This window comes from Balaenoptera physalus (genome assembly GCF_965194825.1).
Source record: "Balaenoptera physalus genome assembly, chromosome: 1".
NCBI lineage: Eukaryota > Metazoa > Chordata > Mammalia > Artiodactyla > Balaenopteridae > Balaenoptera > Balaenoptera physalus.
The window spans coordinates 121,562,357-121,568,368 of record NC_138882.1 but is presented as its reverse complement, the minus strand read 5'-3'; positions in this window follow the sequence as shown (position 1 = coordinate 121,568,368).

The following is a 6,012-nucleotide window of genomic DNA, read 5'->3' as shown; positions in this document are numbered from 1 at the left end:
AATCGGGGCCAGCCCATGGGCCAACCTTCTCCCCGCCCCCCGGCCGGAGCCTTTCAGGAGTGGCTCCGCCCACAACCTCCAGGTCATTTGCATGTGGCCGCGGGTTGGCCTCACCGAAAGGAATCATTTCCCTGGTTGGGGAGCGTCGCTGTTCTGCCTGCGGGCCGTCGCCGCCTGCGCAGACAGCTCACAGGCGGAGTCGAGTCTCTGCTTGTCTGTACTTTAGGGTTCCTCCTCTTTTCCCAGACCCTACCCAACGATTTCCTGTTGCTGTGTTTGCCCACTCAAGTTTTAAAATTATTTGGTCTCACACGGACACACGCACACACACACACAAGACGCATATACAGCCTATCAACAATATTAACGAAATTTCTGAAAGAGAAAAACCGCCTACAATCCCACTACTTTAACACCTAATTTAACGTCTGCATTTTTGGGGGGGGTCACTGTTTATTATAAACACATTTTCTTATTTATTCATCCGTGTAATGAAGCTATGTCTACCTCATGCCTCTCACAGGGCTGCTGTGAGAATTAAATGACATGATATACGTAAGGTTCTTAGAGGTACTGGGCACACAGTACACACCTGACATTACTAAAACATTTATTAAGTCCTTACTAATATGTTCTAGGCATCTTATTCTGTAACAGTTCTCCCATTTTATCGGGGGAGACTGATGAACAGACCACTATTCTCAGAATGGTATTCTAGCTACTAACAGAGGTGTATACAAAGTAATGTGGGTGAAAAGCTCAAAACAGAGCCCTGGGCTGAAGATGGTTGTTTGGACAACATGCTAAATAAACTAGAAATAAAGTAGATGGTATTTGAAGCTAGAGTGTAGATAAAAATGACAAGAGGACCAAAAACGAACTTGGGGACCCCAAGGGTTCCCAAGGGTTTCTCTTCTTAAGGGAAGAAAAAGCAAAACAACCAGAAAGGAACAACGTTGCCAAAGCCACACCAACGTGTTTTTGATCGCAACACGGGGGGGTTCTACTTTTAACATTAACATTACCTCACATGTCTTTTTCCATACTGATACACAGTATTTTTTCTGATTGCTTAACCTTCCATCCTCTTGGTATAACCCAATTTACTTAACTATTTGTTCTTTCATTTCACAAATATTTATTGAATGTCAACTATGTGCCAGAGACTGTTCTAGGTGCTGGGGAAACAACTGTGAACAAAACAGATAAAAATTCCTTTCCTCCTGGAGTTTAAATTCTAGTATACGTGTGTTTGGGGCAGGGGAGACAGACATTTGAAAAATGTTATGTAAATTATTTATTATGTTAGAAAATAATAAATACTAAGAGAAAATGTAAAACAGGGCAATAGAATGAGGGTGTTTGGAGTAGTAAAATTTTAAATAGGGTGGTTAATGAAGACCTCATTGAGAAAGGGAGATTTGAGTTACTACTTGAAGGAATTGAGGGAATGAGCCATATGGACATACGGAGAAAGAATATTAGAGGGAACAGCCAATGAAAAGGATCCAGTGTGACTGGGAAGGGGATGAGGTCCTTGTGTGCCACTGTAAAAGTTTACTTTGACTTTGCTCTGAGTCATATGGGCATACTCTGAGTCAGATGGGAAGCCACTGGAGGGTTCTGAACAGGGGAGTGACATGATCTGGTTTATGATTTGAAAAAGGAGCACTTTCACTGTTGCCTTGAGGGGCAGGAAGATGGAAGAGGGGAGACCACTTTGGGAGCTACCACCATCATCCAGGCCCCGGGAGGTGTTGGCTCAGAGCCGGGTTGGTAGCAGTTAGGGTGGTGAGAACATTTTGAAGAGAAGTAGGGAAGTGATTTCATTTCCTTTTCAAAGAATCACTCTGGCTGCTGAGTAGAGAATAGATTGTAGATGTAAGGGTGGAAGCAGAGAGATCAGCTGGAAGCTACCAGAGTGATCCTAGCAAAGATGAGGGTGATGTGACCAGGCTGGGAGCAGTGGCGAGCACTTCCCCATGGTGGCCTTAAGTTATTTCCAATTTTTAATTATTATAACAAATTTGTCCGTGAATTTTTCATCTACGTATTCCCCAGGCCTTTTTTCTGTTGAATTATCATTTCTTTTGCATAAGTTCTCAGGAGCAGGAGTACAGAGCCCAGTGAAAGGAATATTCTCTGTCTTTTCATGTATATTTCCACAGGTTCTCTCCAAAGTGTTCGTCCGTCCGTGTGCAGCGACGAACTGTTTTGCCACAACCATTCCTGTTTTGCTGATGAAGAAGGGGATTCAGAACGTATCAAAGCAAAGGGATTTGAACGAAGCCAATTCGCTACACCCATTTTCATAGGACATTATGAGGTTGCTCTTCTATTGTTCTTTTTTATTTTTTATTTATTTATCTTTAAAAAAAATTATTTATTTTTGGCTGCGTTGGGTCTCCGTTGCTGCATGCGGGCTTTCTCTCGTTGCAGCGAGCGGGGGCTACTCTTCGTTGCGGTGCGCGGGCTTCTCATTGCAGTGGCTTCTCTTGTTGTGGAGCACAGGCTCTAGGCCCGTGGGCTTCAGTAGTTGCGGCACTCGGGCTCAGTAGTTGTGGCTCGCGGGCTCTAGAGCACAGGCTCGGTAGTTGTGGCGCACGGGCTTAGTTGCTCTGCGGCACGTGGGATCTTCCCGGACCAGGGCTCGAACCCGTGTCCCCTGCATTGGCAGGCGGATTCTTAACCACCGCAACACCAGGGAAGTCCTCTATTGTTCTTTTTTAAACAAAATGTTTCAAACACACCGAAACTATAAAGAATAATGTTACAAACACCCTGTGTTCATTACCAAGATTTAACAAGGATTGATATTTTGCCACATTTGCATCTATTATGGCTTTTGATTGCCAAATATTAGTGGCAGACATCTTTGATTCTTGAACCTTCTTTCATGACCCTTACTATGCATCTGACTCTTTCCTTGTTGTTGACCATCATTTCATTTCTGACACCTCCAGCTTTCTTCCATCTTCCTTATTCATTCCCTTATTCATTATTTAACTAAAAAGTTAAGTGTCTGCTGTGTGTCAGAAGTGGGAGTTATGAAATGAGGATCAGGGGTTGGGTGGGAATGAGTGAGAAGTTTAGAAAGTTTTAAAAGCTGAAAGATTAATATTTTGTTTTTGAGGCCGTGTCTCAATGTTCCCAAGTCACATAGTCTGTGTCAAAGCAGCCACATCTGAATGTCACGTGCCTAATCACAGAGCTAGTTCGCATCAGGCCTTGCCATTCCTAGTCCTGCTTGCTTTCTAGTGCATCATACTTCTTTCATAAGCAAACTCTTTCCCATTTCTCTGCTAAATCACAGGATCAGACATAATGAGGTTCGGGCATATATTCAAGAAAATCGCTCTGCTCATTCTCTACCTTGCAATAATTCTACCTCTTCCCCACCCCCTCCATCCCCACCTTGACTTCTAGGCTCACCATCTGCCTCTTACTGTGACATACAAGGCATCTGATAAACGTACTATGAAGGATACAGTTTGGGTGCTACAAACATAAGGCAGCATATTATAGTGGTTACAAATGAGGATGTTAGGCATCTGACAGACCGAGACTGGTATATAAGTTTCCTAGGGTGGCCGTGATAAATTACCACAAACGGGGGCATAAAACAACAGAAATTTATTCTCTCACAGTTCTAGAGGCTAGAAGTCCAAAACTGGCAGGGCCATCCACGCTCCCTCTGAAGGCCCTAGGGAAGACTTGCTCCTGACCTCTTCCTAGCTTCTGGTGGTTGCTGGCCATCCTTGGAATTTCTTGGCTGTGGCCGTATAACTCCAGTCTCTGTCTCCATCTTGACATGGCTTTCTCTGTTTTTCTTCCTATGTCTCTGTCTCCAAATGTCCTTCTTCTTATAAGGACACTAATCACTGGGTTTAGGGCCCACTCTAATCCAGGATGATCTTAACTTGATTACCTTTGTAAAGACACTGTTTTCAAATAAGGTCACATTCTGAGGTTCCAGTGGACATTTTTTAAAAAATTAATTAATTAATTAATTAATGGCTGTGTTGGGTCTTCGTTTCTGTGCGAGGGCTTTCTCTATTTGCAGCAAGCGGGGGCCACTCTTCATCGCAGTGCGCGGGCCTCTCACTGTCGCGGCCTCTCTTGCGGAGCACAGGCTCCAGACGCGCAGGCTCAGTAGTTGTGGATCACGGGCCCAGTTGCTCCGCGGCATGTGGGATCTTCCCAGACTAGGGCTCGAATCTGTGTCCCCTGCATTGGCAGGCAGATTCTCAACCACTGCGCCACCAGGGAAGCCCCCCAGTGGACATTTGACAAGATGCTATTCAACTCAGTACAGCTGAATTATAGATTTGCCAATTATTAGCTGTATGAGCTGGGAACAATCAATAAGCATTCCATAAAGATAGCTGTTATAGAAATGCAGAGGGAGGGAAGAGGAAACCATTTCTGACCGATGAGACAACATGAAAGAGGTGCATTTAAACTGGGCCAGAGGATTTTAGTAGGTGAAGTTTAACTGCTGTTTAATGATTTATTCCAACACTTCCTGCCAGATACCAGGTTCTGTGTTGAACAACGAATTCTATTTCACGTAATCTGAATTATAAATTTCCCCGAAATAGTTGGAGGAGAAAATTGGACAGTTCTGAGCCAGACACTCCTGGGTTTCAATGGCAAGGCGATATGCGGTAGAGTTTAGATGTTTTAACACAGGAGTTTTGTGAAGATTCCAGGAGGTCCTGCCCCCAGGAGTGGCTCGCAGCCTAGGAAGGAAGGACCAGGAGGGTATGGAGTGTTGAGCACGGACCTGAGCAGATACTCTGAGGACATTCGCAAGTGCATCCCAAGACTGAGACATTGCTGGGGCTGATGAGGGAACTGGAGAGAAGGGATCGTTCCCTCTGCCTTCCCACAGAAGACTGATTGGTTTGGAGAATAAGGACAGGCATTTGGCATCAGAGCCCTGCATGTTTATGGGACGAGCTACCTTGGATCTAATCGAGGGGCGGTGATGTCCCATACACCAGCAAGGAGATCTTGAGAAAAGAGCTAGATCTCCTAGTCATACAACTGCCTGGGAAGAAACAATCACTAGCAACTTATTCGCACCCATTCTGAGCCAAGCACCCCACCTCTGCTGTTACAATTTAATCTCTATAACAGTCCTTCCAAGTAGGCTTTATTAGCCTCAATTTACAGGTGAGAAATCTGAGGCTTAGATGATATGTTTTGCCCAAGCCCACTCCTCTACCAAATAGCAGAATCAGGATTCCAACTCAGCTCTCTCTGATAACAGGGCCAGTGTTCTTAATTACTAGCTGTAGACTGAGCTAATTGCTTTAGGACATAGTGATTCCGAGGAGGTAGAGGATACTCAAACATTCCCGGGGGCAAGGCAAGGTCTGTTCTCTGTGTCTGAGGTCGGAGAAAGAAAAGCCAGCAAACTTATCATGGGATTTTTAAACTCCCCAAATGCAAAGGAGAACACCCAAAGACTGGCAGGAAGGGAGCTCTCGAGCTCTTAGCGGACCCTGAACTGCAGCCTTATAAGAGCATCCTGCCGTGGGGAAGGCCAAGGAGTGCACCCACTGTTCCAGGCCTAGGGATGTCACTGATGGAGCAGGATTCTGAAAGGTAGCTACAGCATAACTGCATAAGGGCAGCCAAAGGTCAGGAATGTAGTAAGAGGACTTCATAGTCTATGGTGAGTTTCTACAAATGTACTGTCCTCTGGTGAATGAAGAGATGGTAACTAGACAGCTTCACATGAGTTCATAGGTTCGTGGTTCTGTCAGTTGGTACCTCAGGGTGTAGAAGGAAACTTGCGAATGAGAACGCCTCGTCCTGCTGATGATGCGTGAGGCATTGTGTACAACAGTGGCGATGCTGGAAACCAGGAATGGCTCAATAATGCAAGCGGCAGGAGGAAGAAGGTGGTACTGCAAACTGCGGGTTGGATTCCAACGCAGGCATAATTCTGGGAAGGATCTTTAAATGAGTAGCTCACGCGTGTCCAGAGTGAAAGGGTGGGGA